Below are 12883 nucleotides of genomic sequence, written 5' to 3'. Positions count from 1 at the left end.
CGTGCTTTCCCGCCGGGCTTGTCGGAAGGAGAAAGGAGTGCGACGCGCCATCCTTCCGCCGCGGCGCTAAGGAAGGAAGGAAGGGACGGAGCAAAGGAGGAAGGCGAAAACGGCTTTGTTCCGTTCGGGCCACGTGCTCCTCTCGGCAGCCACCGTCTCCCGCGAAAGGCCACCGCGCGTTTCTTTGTTTTCTTTACAGACGGCTCACCGCAGCCGAGAACGTTCCCTTTCTTTTGTGCCTACACGCTGCTCTCTCCTCTCTCCCCGGCGAGTAGAGTAGTTGGGGGTCAGCCAATGAACGGCCCGTGCCGGGCATACGTAACGCGAATGTCGCCGGCGCGGATTCCAGCGTGAAAGCCGCCGCCGAGATACGATCCCGCAAATCGCGGCAGCGAGCCTTGCGTCGCCACACACACCGTTCCGTTCTGCACAGTGCCTCAACGCTCCGGTGAGTTTTGCTTTCCGTCTTGAACCCACGTGCTTCGGCACTCGCTTACTAACACTGCACCACGGCAGAGCGGCCGGTGGCTGCTGAAGCGGCGTTCAGACACACAGTATCCGGGTTGGATGATACGGGGATTGTCGCGTATCAGAGAAATGATGTAATCGAAGGAGGAATCTTTTTGTCATCAATATGTAAGAACCTGACGTGGAACCCATAGCATTCGGAGTAGTCCATTCTTAAAATACAGGGATGTTCTGTGCTGGAGCCCTGATATTTCGGTTGTTGCTACCTGTACGTTACGGCGCTTGTCTCTTCTCCCTGCTCGTCAGTTTTCGTTTTTAGCTTATAGGTAATTGCGCCATGTTATTTTGACCGATTTCATTGAGCGTGACAGTTCGGGTCTTGTAAGTTCCAGAATCTGCATCTATATGTTTGTAAGGAGTCAACTACTCAATCTCCCCGTTGAAGTGGAGTGGTGCAGTGTCCTCTTATTTGTCTGTCTTTTTTTTTTTTTTAACCACTTCATCGGCCGCAAAAATCATGCCACATCGTGTCAGACTTGTCCTATCGCCCCCCGTTCTAGATCATTGCACAAAATAAAATACTCACCACCCGCGGTGAAAAGGGACGCGACGCCTGTCTTGTCCTCTTATTCAACCAGGTCGATGCTACGTTAGACGCAGGTCGCGCGTGATCTAGTACTGCTGCCCTAGCTTTACGTATCGCTGAATAAAGGTGGAAAGCAGATAGTAAGAGGAATGGGTTTTAACAGGGTAAGTCACGTGTTGTGCCGAATGGGGCTAGCTAGTCTTGCCTGTGGTGGTAACACGCAGGCACTCTCTTCTCTCGGCAGAGTAAGTGTATGCTGTTAGGGTTTTGCGGGTTAGCACAGAAAACATCCACTTCCTTACATCGGCGATGTTTGTTACAACAACAACAAAAAGATCGCTTTTCTCCTGGTGGTTTCGTAGCACCTGCTTAGCTTTTCATTCCCACGTGCATGTCACTAGCATTATCATTGGTGTTGGAGATTCGCATTCGGAGCTTACTACGACTGAAACTCTGATGCATTTTAATCTTCCTCGGGATCTTCGCCCGCGCTCCTTAGCACTCGTATCTCCTCGGTTACATAAAAGAGTAGCTCCATCGTGCACATGTGTATGAAAATAAAAACAACAGAACAGGAAAATAAAACCCCGTCACAAGTGATATGAAAGTGCGCTTGTCCAGTAATATTTGTTGCCCTTCATTTGCATCCAAATGTCGCCGCAAGATCACTCCGTTCTGGCCGTTCATTGCACATGCATATATATGTTTCTTATTTAACAAACTCTGACTGGCTTCCCAGCAAGACATTCCAGTCATTGATACTTTGACTTGTTACGTCGTGACCAAGAACTTGTGCCAAGTTTTGATAGAGCTTAGTCTAAGTTTTGTACTATATAGCCAGCATGGGCGGCAGTGCTAAAGGTAATGCTGTGAAGCTTACTCTTAGTGAAGAATGACTTACTCTATGAGCTCTGCGAATACGTGCATCTAAATGTCTCGAGATAAAGTACTTTGTCTTGAATAAAAAATAAATACAGTCGTTCTCCTTTTTCGCATTCTTCGATAGATTTACTTCGGTGCTCCGTTTGTTATTTTCATACCATGACGAATCCACGCGATGAGCTAAGCGTATTTTACCCTAGCCATTGCAGCCAATAAGGGAATCGAAATTTTCAAGCTCCTCTAATGCGTAGCGCTGGCGCACGGTCCGTGTAAACTTCGGTACACATTCTTCCTAATCCAAGAAGTAGTCGCAGCCACACCTTTGACTAAGGGCAAAGTAATGGACAGGTCTCTACTGAGGTGGCATTTTATTAAACATGGTGTTACCTAGCACGGAGATACATCGTGGGGAAGGAAGCGAATGCACAATGAGCTTATTTTCTGAAGTAAGCAACAAGCGCCAAGGCTACTTTCCAGCTTGTTGTGTGTCACAAAAGGACTGATTTTTTTTTATGCACAAAACGTTTACTGTTCTTGGCTGTTCACTTTAAATTTTGCGAAGCACTGCTATTATTTAAAGTTTTTTTTTTTTATGATAAGTCAAATTTAGCCGTGTGGACAAAGGAATCAATCCATTGAAAATAGTGATGACGATTTTGAAACCTCCATTGGGTCAATAGCAACGCAATAGAGAGAGAGAGAGAGAGAGAGAGAGAGAGAGAGAGAGAGCTTTTGACAGTTATTTTAGTGTCAAGCCTGCGTATTGAGAATGCCTTGTCCCTTTGGTGGCGGGCAAGATCCTCCTCCTCCTTCAGGTGACTCGGACAGCCCGCACCATCCCAGGTTATCGCGTTTATCATACGATGACGGATAAATATCGCTCGCGTACATTTATCTATGCAGTGGCGTACTTGTCGAGCCTCTTGAGGTCCCGTCCATTCAGAACGTATGAGCTTGCGCCTTGCGACCACAAAAAACGAACGCCGTCTTCAGTCCCTTATCGAACTGCACGCGGCAGTTACCGTGCCCCAAGGTCGTTAAGCAAATTTTACAACGCAACACGGTTTAGACACGTGCTACTAGTGTTTGGTTGAACTTTGACGTTTTATTTGTTTATTAGCTCTGAATGAGGTGGTTTCTAATAAGAAAGGTTGGCGTACAAAATATTCGGGGACATTGACTAATTTCGTTGTTATAGGGATAAAAAAAAAAGTGGGCAAGGGTTAATCCTGCCTGGCAAAACTTTATTCGGCGAGCTTTTTAACGTTCGAGTTGCTGTGTGTTACGCTTGAACAAAACACGATCGGCTACGAAATGCGCGACCAAGACGAGGGGGAAGTGTTGCGTAATGCGTACGGAGGGCCTGGCGAGCAAAGCGGTCAAGGCAAAGGAAGCGCAGTGTACGGGAAGGCTTGTTGGGGCCGTTGCACGCAATAACTTCGGGATTACATGCACGTATGCGCGCGCAAGACAACGAAATAAGCACTGCATACTGATAAATTCTTGCATGGCTGATTCAAGGCAATTATTTTCTGACTTGAACCAGTGATGAAAAACCAAGCAGAAGTAAGTGTTATATGCAGAAAGCAGAGAGATTTCGGAACGATTGAAACGGTTTCAGGTAATACGTCTTTTTTTTTTTTTTTTTTTTTTTTTTTTTACCATCTCATCGACTAGGGGATGGGACATATAATTAGAATTCTCAGAAAGTTGTTCTTATAAACATTTCTGGCTCAGTACAATTATTCGCGGATTTGTTAAATATAAGCGGTGTTGTAAACCGAAACGTAAGCTACATCCAGTTACTGTCTAAAGCGTCAGCGGTAATACTACACAAAAAGACCCCAAGTAAAAGTGTTGGACACTTAAATTAGCCGTTATTCGCACAGTAACAATACTTTTTTCCATTTCCGCGTCTCCTGCCATTTTGAATGTGCTGCTCCTCACAGTTTTTTTATCTTTTTGCCCCTAAATAGAAGCTGCCAGTTAGCGCCAGTGAACTGGGAGCCTAATTCGTAACATATATATTCTCGTTTCGCAACTCTGGTTGATTCTAATTTGACTGACTTATTAGCCTGCACTTTCGCTGATGTAAAGTACTGTTGCGATTTAGAAGTTTCGACAACTCGAGCCGTGAATGGCTGGTGAAAGCAGGCGTTCCCACTCAGGTCCACAAATTGGGAGATGAATCTAAGCAGACCATGAAACTTGAATAACACATTGCAGGATAGTTGGTTGATCGTCACAAGGTAAAACACAGCGCAAAAACCACACACAGGGCGCAGAAAGGGGAGACGAACACAGGCGCCTGGGTTCGTCTCACCTTTCTGCGTTCTGTGTGTGGTTTTTGCGCTGTTTTACCTTGTGATGACCATGATACGTCCGAGCAGGTCTGCCTGCGCCTTCATTATGACGCTTTGAAATTTTTCCTGTGAATTACATCGTTGACGAGGCACATGTCTTATCAGCAATAAGCTACGGCCCCTCTTCCCTCAATCCGCCCACCTCCAGCTTCTTCTCTATGTGCCCCATCCTCTTCATGACTGATGATGCGAGTAGCTGGCACCAAGCGACTCCGCTTTTAGAACGGCATTTTGAGCCTGGCGTAAAGCAGAAGTATCCACTTTCTTTCCGCGTTTCCACAGTAAGCTGTACAAATTATAACAACAACAACAACAACAACAACAACTACAAAAAAAAAACACACATTTACTGCAACGAGTCGTGGAAAAAGGTCGCTCAGCAACGTATGCGACTGGTTGTCTGCACACGTAAATCTTTTATAATGGTGGAGGCCACAATAGGAATATCTGCACAAAACACATCCAATATGCGCTAAGATTTTCTATGAATGTTTTCAGGCAAGGTTTTAACATAGAAGCATTAGTGTGTTTAGAAAAACTTGCTACTACAAAACATTTAGCAAGACTACTGATATTTAAGGTCGACGGGTGAATAGCTAAGGAGAACTTGTCATCCTCATAAGCCCAAACACGGAACTATACGAGGAGAACCGTCCAATTTCCTCATCTCTTCATTGGTGAAATAACGAAACCCCTAATCTGTGAAGTGAATTAGCAGTGACCGCTATAGTACTCCTTCTACCCAATGAGTGCATTTCGAGAGCCTTCAGATGGCACGGTGAGGTGAGGTGATGCTGGGGAACGCCAGAGATTTCAGCTTCGAGGAATCGCACCCAACGAACAACCCTATCAGCGCTTCCTCCCGAATTTTAAAACAGAAGCTCTGATCCCATTTACGTTATGAACCTCCACGCAGCCAATCCCAACAGCACCATGTGACACATTTTTCGGCATTGAAAAACGCTTTTTATTTGTTTTGTTTTGCGGGGCTTAACGTCCCAAAGCGACTCAGGCTATGCGAGACGCCGTAGTGGAGGACTCCGTAAACTTCAGCCACCAGGGGTTCTTTAATGTGTACTGACATCGCACAGCACACGAAACGTCTTGCTTTTCGCCTCCATTGAAAAGCAACCGCCGCGGCCGGGATTCGATCCCGCATCCTTGGACACAGAGGTCGAGTACCTTACCCACTGCACCACCGCGGCGGGTAAATGCTTTTTTAAAGAAACACGACAATTAAGCGTACCAAAACGGCGAGGAAGTGTGGTTGCTATTATGTGCTGGTTAAGGCGAGACACGACTCACTCAGCTCTGTTACCCTGCTATTTCCCGAGAGGAAACGCCGGAATCTTACCGGACAGCGTCGCGAAAACACGTCACGTAGACAAAAGAAACAAAACTTACTGACAACGTGTCACGGATGTAGCTCACGCGCGTCGCCGACTGGAGCTTCAAGAGGTCGAGCACGTGTCTGAAGTCGCTTACCAGTGTATCATAAGCGGAAATTTGCTATTTCTTTTTTCATGCACCGAGGAGAAAGAGCCAGATGCCGCACACAAGCAAGAGATAATGCCCTTTTAGACGCCCACGTCGCGTAACAACGGATGGCTAAACTGTCTCTGCACGGTCTTTCCGCGTGCCGAAACGGAGCAGCACAAGAAAGTAACGGCATGACTCTCACGTGCGACTCATAGTAGTAGCTTGCAAAAGCATACATTCTGACAGAGGATGTTATTTGCTTCTTATGAAGATTTTTTTCAAGGGTAACTAGAGGTGGCATACTATAATTTAACTGGTCTTTCATGACGATGCGTGTTAGCGAACGGCCATACTATTCATAGTGCTTCCGGTTCACATGATACGTGATCACGTGATAAAAGCTGGGGTGACCAGGGAGGTGCGATGTATGCTACATGTGTGTTACTCGACGTTAATGACAACAATACTAACACGAATGAGATTGCTGTCAGTTACCAAAATTGCTCTTTTTTGAGTCGTGCGTGTTGCAATTATCGACATTTAGTAGTCAACTGGGAACCCTTTCTTGAAAATTGTGCCCAATTCATCGTTTTATTGGATATATTCCGCAGAGAAATTCCAACCCTTATTAGGCCATTATTACCAGGTCAATCGATACAAGATCGCCACTAAAACAACTCCGAAACCATTTGATATTCTCAGTTGTTGCATATATTGATGGGCGCGAGATTACAGGCGCTCTTGAAGGTTAAAACCGGGTGCATGGCTCTGGAGGGTGTAGATAATGTGAATTGATAGTGGCGGTGGGTGATGGGGGGGGGGGGGGGGGGGGGGGGATGTGTCACTTACATGAAACGCCCTCCATAAGCCTAAGCAGACTGAAAATTCGTTCGGAATCGACGGGATTGAGCTAAACGGAACCTTTTCGTTTCATTTTTATTTTCTCAAAAGACAGGTATTCAGGTTCATTATATAAGGGGTGAATACAATTTTACACGGAGAACTTAATAGTCATGTGTTATAATGATCATATATAACTGTTGGCTCTGCGCGCGAAATTTACAGCACAAATAACCGTTACAATGAAGTCAGGACATTCCTTTATAATGCAGTTCATGTCACATGCACCAAAAACGCTAGTTAGAGTAAAGCGAACGGTCTGAAATAAGCGCGTTAATATTCACGAGAGCTGAGGCACAACAGTGGTCACAGTGGTTTGTTTGAATTATTAAAAAAAAAAAGAACAAATTATTTTAAGCCTGCCAACTACGCACCAACCAATCACGAAATGCATAAAACAAAAGCTGCTCTTTCAGGACCAATCGGATAGTCGATTGCGCTTCCGTTTCCTGCCCGTCAAATGCACCGAAAGCAAAGCAAATAGTTAAAAGGTATTTAAGCTCCTTTACCAACGTAAGGGTATATGAAAGCCGTTCAGTGTAATCATTCCCTCCCGTATTGTTGCAACGAGGCCGAACTCCATTCATGTTCTTGCGCAATGCCTCGCCTCTGTGTTTGGAGCCCCTATAGGTGCTATTCTTGGCCCATGCGAAGGTCACGGCGAAGGACAGGGTCTAGAAGGGACTCGGGAACGCCGGTGAAGAACGAAAGCAAAGCAAACGGAAAAGCACAACAACGAGCGTTGCTTACAAGCGCACATTTGACTCTCAGCGGCTCGCGCTCCCAGCCCGCGAAGCGGTTGCCGAGTAGATAATGGTACACGCGGTCGGAGACGGCGTCGTAATAGCTCGCGCTCGCCTGAACCAGCGCATGATATTGTGACGTAGGCAGGCGCCTCCGACCCAAAAAGACGCTGGCGCGGAGCAACGGAAACGAATAACAAATGCAGGGAAAAAGAAATAGGAAGGCTTATAGCAGCGCAAGTGAAAGCATACACGGAAAGCGCATAACATGTTTCGGGAGAAAAGAGACCTGTTCGCGTCGGGTCAATTGACCGTGGCAACAACACGCGCGTGCGCGCGCGCTCTGAGCCGTTGAGTGTGTCTCACGGACACGATGCTTTCGAGGCCTCGCCCTCCTACGGCCGGTAATGGATATAACGTCCTCCCCGGGACATGCGCGAGAAGGTGGGGAAGGGAGGCGGCTGAATGCCTGCATGCGGAAGCTACTTCCGGGTGCGGGCCGCGCGTCGCGCTTGAACAGGGATTGTGGAACGCGAACAGGTAAGCGGGCGGCAAACAAACAGACTATGGTTGGCCGGCTGACCGGCTTTTTTACAGCCGCCAAACGGAGAGGGTGTTGAGATCTATCTGTAAGGGTAAAATAGCACGCACATGGTTCACACCAACATAAAAATGCACCTCGGAACTTGAGATGCACGACACAGTAGGACGTGCGCGTATAGCCTACACCCGGTTATGCTTCTGATTTCCAGCTTTCTTTTTTTCCCCCCTTTCTGAACATCTGCGATGGAAAGTTACCCAGTACAGAAGGATACGAAGTCACTCAGTTAGTAGGCAAAATAATTTCTTTTAAGAACACACGAGCTCCTCCTCTGTCATTACCTTCTTTTAAGGGTGTATGCCTGGGAAGCGAGATCCATTGTGGTTTCCGCTGTTGATTAGCGTTAATTACAGAGACATTTGTATGCGCTAATCTTCTGAAGCAAATAGCTTAGCTGCAGTACATGAATGATATGTAGCACACCACAAAGCGATGACAGTGAACAAAGGCAGGAGACGCACTTGCACTATTTACTAGCTTCTTGTACAAAATTAAAAACTGACTGACTGCATTCTTTCAATATTTCTTTCAAATCTTTGAATATCGAAAAATGCAGATTGCTCGCCCGCGTCAGTTATGACTGTTTATGTGCTGCTTTTAAATGCAGTGCTTCACCTTTTTGTTTCATTTTTACTTCCCTCCCGATGATTTTTGTAGTGTTGATGTAGTGAAAGCTACACTACGCTACCCTTGAGGATTTGCCGGTGCCTGAAAGAGCACCAACTCGGGCCTCACCTTTCATGTGGGAGGGTGACATTAGAATCAGCCTGCTATGACTGACTGTTTCTAATTCACGTTACCCCTATGCCACACAGGCACGTTCATATGGCTTAGTTAAAGTGGGGCTTTTATGTGGGCTGGTAGCCTATGCTATCGCGTCTAAGTGAAGTGGAACCATAACTTTGTAGCGAAAGTTGCACTACGCTACCCTTGAGTATTTTGCCAGTACCTGAAAGAGCGCCCCGTTGCCTAGCAACTGGTTTCGACGCTGTTGCAGAGGAACAACAACAAGAAGAAGAATATAAAGAAACCGCTGGTGATAACAACTCGGTAGTTACCACCGCGCTTGCCCGCTTTTGCGAACTTTGATGCGCTCAGCTAAACGCTGGTTGTGTTCGTTAACAACAACAAAATCAAAGCATAGTGTATACGACATAATAGATCACAGATGAAGTGGAGACATTTTTTGCATTGCTCTAAGATCCTATAAAGGACTCCTTAAGGTGGAAGAAGAAAAATACTCTATTTCCTTGTTCAAGGAAAAAAAAAAAAAAAAAAACGGATTCAATGCCCTAACGTTCCTGCTCGGAGCCCTGCTTTGAGCTAGTGACTTTTTTTGTTTATTTGTTTTTCTTTAATACCGACGTTAGCATGGGACAGGTACAAAATGTAATGGTAAAACACTTAAGCAACACATTTACTTAAAAAAATTTAAACTTATCTTGTTTGTTCTCATGATCAAGAGTTAGAAGCGAAAGTAGTAATGAAGTCAATGCAGCCGTGATTCCGTTGTCATTATAAAATCTAGGCTCACCCAGCCTCTGTTGCCATCATGTGGAAGGTTACACTACTTTTCAACCTGTAAATCAGACCGTCACGCAGATCACACTTAAAATTAGACTTACAAAATGCGCAAAGAACACATAGTTCGATCGAACTTGGTTAGCCACGATGTGTATCCAAACAAGGCTGAAGCAGAAAAGCTTTCAAATGTGGTATCCTGGGCAAGTTAGAGCTGAAAACCTAAAATCTCAAAAGGGGTACTCAAGCGGTGATACGCATGTTATCTCACCAGGTTCATGCGCTACATTAATGTGTTACAGTCTCGAATTTTCTACCCTGTTGAAGCGCATTCTGAACTGCAGTTCAATTGGGAAGGTTAATAATGAAACATTGGAAAGTTAGGTCTAAGTGTATGCTCGACCCACTAAGCTTGGAACGTTTTTCTGGAGACAGGGCATGTCCTGAATTGAGCTGCGGCAGTAGCAATCGCACGTAGCCCAACCGTCGCCATAATGTGCGCTTGCCCTCAATGCAATTAATTTTAATCACGCATCAAGTATACTTACGGCCACTGCTTCCTGATTCCCTCTAATGGGGCATTAAAAGAAACCGGGGCGAACTCAGAGCCAATACCAGGTTCGCCCGTGCCGTAAACCATACGAAACAAAGCACACCGTTAAATATGGGGCAGTAAATAAACAAACAAAAAGAACGCGAAGGCCTCTTCGCCTTCTTGGCATAGCGCTGCGCCAAGTGAACCGTCTCCTTCGCGCCGAGACCCCATTGTCTCCATTGTTTAGTGTGGACGGGTAGCGGCACTGTTATATAAAAGCGCTTGATCCCACGCGTAACGGCTGGCACCGCGGGCGGCGTTTGAGGGAGTGGCTCCGGCCAGCCTGTATCACACGGTGTCCCGTCGCACGTATTACACGTGGGTGCGTGCGTGTAGCTGACCGGGTTTGAAGATGAAGGGGAGAGTACCACTAATCCTCAGACCAGGAAGTGTTTTTGTACACTGCGCGTACTGTCTCGCACGCAGAAAAGACGCACGCACAAATACCGCCCGTGAAGCGGGGAAGTACGCTGTGTTGTCGGCCAACGGACGGCCGCGGCAGTGAACGGACGAGGGGACAGTTCACATGGTGTGAACACCGCTGCTGCCCTCTGCTCATATGTCGCCGTGTCGCCATCGAGAGAGAAAGTAGTGTGTTAGGGGCGTATATGTATGTTTGTGTGTGTGTTTGTGTGTATGTGTGGCGGGGGAGGGGGGGGGGGGGTAGCTAGATGACGCGGAGGTGTTTACGGGGTTTCCACTTGTTAAATTTTGTCTTGCGGATTGCATGGCTTCGATGAACGCTAGCCGCCTCGTATTGTGTGACCTTTGAAAGAGAATGAAATTAACGGCTGTGTGAATTATTGCGCAAACGAGCAGATTTTTTTTCGTTCGTCTTACGTTCAGAACGAGAAGACAAACACTCACCCGTGTTTCAGTGCATTTCGTTTAGTTTTAGTTGTGCAATTCCATTAGCGAAAGTCATGAAAGCGTTGTGGGGCTCATCAGCAATAAAACTCGCTACGTTCAAGATAAGCACCCAACAGAAACTTGACGTCCCTGCTACCTGCCCTGACACGCGTGAATTCCATAAGCCGCACAACACATGGAATAAATTAAATAAAACGTGTCATGAAATCCAGATTAAACACCGCCGCATGTCTGAAACGATTTAACTTTAGAAAGCAAATCATTTGCCCAAAGAAATGTTTTCGGTTGCGGGCGGCACTCGAACTCACGACATTTGAATGGCGATCTAGCCATTTCGCCAACTAGGCCTCAAAGTCCCGACTTCTTTTTTTTTTTTTATTGCATGGGAAAACACCGAAAAGGATAAACACGAACAGCACAAAGTACGCTGTACCGCATGCGAATGGGCGTGGGTTTATATTGTGTCGGGTGGAGAATAAACATTACAGCAAAACTAACGGTGACTCGTTAGTGATTTCGCATTCACAGCACGTAAGTAGACCTGTGTGTCCTCCGCAAATTTTGTTTTTCCCACCCCTTTTTTTCTTTCTTTCTTTCTTTTTTTTTTTTTTTGCTGTCTTTTCCTGTTTCAGTGCACTTAGAAAAGTTCAGCTTTTACGGCCAGTAAAATGATTCTCGAGGTCGGAAAGATTAGTACGTGCACAAGCGCATCGCACAGTGGTACAGAAGTGACATAAATCTGATTTTTTTTAACCTCCCTCACGCTTTTTGTTTTTTTATTCAGCACCACTCCTAACTAAAAAGTGTGTCGCATGGTCGTTTTTTTCAGATGAAAAGAAAAATGCGGAGTAGAAAACGTTTGGACTGATTGTATCTCTGAAACCCGAGACAAACTGAAGAAACAAACGCATTTATTTCACTGGAAAATAACAAGCCTAAAAGGCAGTGAGGACGCTGGTGGTATTTAGATGTCCTTAGCGGACGTGCAGATCGATTCATGGACTTTATAAATGCAAATTATGCTGTCATCATGTAAACGCAGCTTTCTAGTGAAACCAGTATCGGTGAAGGAATTTAGTACTGCAGTTGCAGATTGTCGGTATTATTTGTGTTTGAGACTTCAACGACCATTGCAAAACAAGACGCGAAAAACGACACTGATCACAGGATGGGTACCTTCGTCGACGGTGCCTGTCCTGTTTGCAATATTTCATTCTTGGCGTCTTACTTCGTGCCGGTAGCTGAAGTTATAAACTAACTCGGGCAAAGCCGAAATTTCGCTCATTATTTTACTGTAGAGTAATAAAACATCGCAATCAAAGAGCCCTTAGATCTATTCTATACTAATTATTTTCGACCTGCGTCACTGCCTCAAGCTCTCCCATATCCACGCCATTGTTCGGATATGTATATAATACCGCTCAGAATAAAAGGAAATGGACTCGGCGTATTATACTTGCCAGAAAGGGACTTTGGTGCATTTTTTTCTTTATACTTTCTAGCGGCGCGCATTAACCTCCTACAGTGCTAAAATGAGACGTGGCATGTACAGTCTTTGCCAAAAGTGTAGAGCCCAAGGGGGTCTGCTTCTGAGCCGCTTCGTGCGCTTTGTAATGCATGTTCAGTGTTCTGAATCTCTCGATGGTAAGAAGATTTTTTTGTCCTACCCTCTCCAATGGGAAGGACCTCCACTAACGCTAGATTAGCGCCGCTATTTGGCTCAAAAGCAGACCCCCCGGGCTCTACACTTTGATAAAGACTGTACCCTAGTTGTCCCTCCAGCACCGATATAACTGCGGTCCAAAGGTAGGTAACGTATTACTGTACAAAATGTATTATTATGATTTTTATGGGGATATCCTGGCCAGAACTTTA

The 12883-nt window shown here is 45.8% G+C and overlaps 1 protein-coding gene across 1 annotated transcript in view; it reads left to right on the top strand.

Annotated features, from left to right (window-relative positions):
- Nucleotides 1-373: 373 nt before the first annotated feature.
- Nucleotides 374-12883, top strand: part of LOC146185584 (acetylcholinesterase-1-like) — a 50167-nt gene continuing 37657 nt past the window's right edge. The window contains exon 1 of the mRNA XM_084605560.1: nucleotides 374-448. The gene's annotated coding sequence lies outside the window, so the exon portion shown is untranslated. The remainder of the gene's footprint in view (nucleotides 449-12883) is intronic.

Source organism: Amblyomma maculatum, chromosome 6 (genome assembly GCF_055883805.1).
Source record: "Amblyomma maculatum isolate TAMU_Amacu chromosome 6, ASM5588380v1, whole genome shotgun sequence".
Classification (NCBI taxonomy): domain Eukaryota; kingdom Metazoa; phylum Arthropoda; class Arachnida; order Ixodida; family Ixodidae; genus Amblyomma; species Amblyomma maculatum.
Note: the sequence above shows the minus strand (reverse complement) of the source record. Positions and strands in the feature narration are given on the sequence as shown.